Below are 2,963 nucleotides of genomic sequence, written 5' to 3'. Positions count from 1 at the left end.
TTTCCAGTCCCAGCTGACCTTCAGAAAGAATTGTAGGACTCTTATGTGAAGTCTCCCTAACCTGATGACCTGCTCTATAGACGACAAGTGCCCAGCAGACTCATCCACTCTTTGGTTGAACAGGTCTGGATGGAAAAGAAATGGTTGACTGTTTTCAGGCTGGGCTCTACTCTCCTGATGGACGGAGAAGCCAGAAAACTCTGAGAGTCTATCTGAATCCCTAAATAAAGAACCCTCTGTGAAGGAGTCAGCTGGGACTTCTGTAGGTTTATCAGCAAGCCTAGGCCTTGAGTTAAAAGAAGGGTCCTCTGAAGGTTCTCCATGCATTGTTCTTCTGTGGGTGAACAAATTAGCCGAATGTCCAGATAGAGAAGGATGTTGATTCCCGTTTGATGTAGACACTTTGTCAGAGGGCTGAGAACTCAGGCGAAGACAAGTGGGGCTGGCGAAAGGCCAAAGCACAGGGCTTGGAACTGAAACACTTTGTTCTTAAAATGAACCTCAGATACTTCCTCGATGTTGGATGAATGGGGATGTGAAAGTACGCGTCTTGCATGTCTAGGGAGATCATCCAATCCCCCTGATGAACGGATGAAAGAACAGTACGATCTCTTTCCATTTTGAACCTTGTCTTTTCAATGAAGAGATTCAGTGCACTTATATCAAGGACTGGTCTCCATCCTCCTGTAGATTTGGGAACTACAAACAACCGGTTGTAGAACTCCATCGACCTGACATCCTCAACTACTTCTATAGCCCCTTTTCTGAGAAGCTATGCAACCTCCTCCAAGAGGGTCCAATACTTCTCTGATCCTACAGAGTAGGCCTGGAATGTATCTGGCTGATGGCTCCACAGAATGCACCACAGTTCACTCAAGCACCTGCAAAGTCAAGCGAAGCAACAGGGAGGGAAATGAGACCCCTCTTGTTTGTTGACATATGCCACTACTGTGGTGTTGTTGCCTCAGAACACCCCAGAGTATCTCAAAAAACCGATCCTGAAACTCTCTGAGGGTCAGGAAGACAATGGTTTTACAAGTGTGTGCCTATTCCCGGTAGGTGCATCTGAGAACAGAAGCATGTTGCGAGGAAAACATGCAGACATATTTTGAGGCTATCAAAATCGTGAGTTTGTATATTAAAAAATATCTGACACAAATATACACAAAACAGCACAAAAGATCCCACCGGGAAAGAAGAGCTTAACAACAATCAAGCAGAGAGCTCCGAAAACACATCTGCACAGCATGATGGCTGAAAGCAAAAAAGAATGTTTACATCCCACCTACTGGATGGCAATTACTGCCCAACCACCTTGTTAATGAGTTTTAACGACCATTTCCAGCTTCACTGTAAGTAATTCCTACTGTAAAGGACTGATGGTTGGTATATCGTGTAGGAACAACCTTGCTTTCCATTATGGTCCCCCAAATTATATAAGATATAAGGTCTAAGGTGGGGCCCATTATCTCTATTACTACTTGGGCTATTTGCTATGAAAACATATACCAGAAACATTCAAAGCATATATTAAAACATATAAAATTTATAAACTGAATTCCTAAACGAAATAATGGTTTAGGCTAGAGTAAATTTTTTTACCATGATTAGGGTATAGGCCTCAGCTAGTTTTACATAGGAAAGTCATAATTTCACATCTTGAACGAGATTAGCCTATACTTTTAAGAAAAAATTGATCCCCCTATGCATAAAGTTATTTCTAAAGACTAGGTGGCTTAACGCCACAAAATCAAGTAATTTTCCCAAACAATATGCTAAGGTAGTAAATCCATTAAACACGAGATAAGGAATCGGAAAATATAGGCCTATGGTTCACGGATATGGCAAATTCATTAATACATTACTGTATTACCCTATCCAAGGATGCCATCTCAAGACATAACGCCCAAAAAATAGCGTTTGAATCGTACCTTTGAATTAAAGTAACAGGAAGTCTTGTAAGTTACATGTTTGGCGAGTAACCATTGATTTTTCCTATACTTTTAGAGTTGCTGATGAAGGAGGAGGTGGTGTTTATTGTTGGGACCCTCTGGGAACGAAGGGATTGACTAAGGGAACCTATCATAAAAAAGAACTATACTAACCTAACCTAGCAGGCCATGTTACGTACCACAAGGAAACTCCACTTCCTATACCACTGTGCATGCGCGTTAGCATTCAAGGATGGCCAGTATACAAAAACATAATCAGTTCTGATGTTATTTACAGTCGAATGGCAAAAAATAACGGAAAATTGTTCATAAGGAACCAGAATACTACAGGAAAAGTCAAATTTCCAAGGTATCCCCATAGTTCCGCCTTTTCAGTTAAGCCTATTATGGTTTAACTTGCTTATAAAATTGTCAGCATTTTTGCCCTTGCTGTAAAAGCAATTTTTGCCCACTCAATTATGGCATCTGGAATGTAGCCTTCAACTTGGACTGAATAACCTAAATAACATGTGCCTACAAAGCTTTTTATGGCAAGAATTCCTTGTTCCCTTCTAGTGCATTGATAACCAAATCATTTATTGCTTTTAAGCAATAAATTTAAGCTGGCTTTAAACTTACGCTTGACTGTAGTATGGGAGGGTTCAGCCTACGAAAAGTATGAACTCTGAATACTCGTTCAGCAATGACGACTGAAATTCACAGTCTTCACAAGACAGCAATCACGGACACTACAAACTGAATTTACTATTTACTCGTACGCCAATGGATCCAACAGGTTTGCCAGATCACAAAGGCGTCTTACGGTCAGACTTTGCAAATTTCACGGCCAAATCGGCCAAACAGACTCTGGTAAGGGCAAATTTTTTATATATATATATATATATATATATATATATATATATATATATATATATATATATATATATATATATATAATAATATATTAATAATAATAAATAACAGCAAATGGTCTACATACCTTTTTGGACAGTATTAAAGTAGCTGTAGCCT

The sequence above is a fragment of the Macrobrachium rosenbergii genome, chromosome 43 (genome assembly GCF_040412425.1).
Source record: "Macrobrachium rosenbergii isolate ZJJX-2024 chromosome 43, ASM4041242v1, whole genome shotgun sequence".
In the NCBI taxonomy this organism is placed as follows: domain Eukaryota; kingdom Metazoa; phylum Arthropoda; class Malacostraca; order Decapoda; family Palaemonidae; genus Macrobrachium; species Macrobrachium rosenbergii.
The sequence above is the reverse complement of the archived record's forward strand: the minus strand, read 5'-3'. Positions refer to the sequence as shown.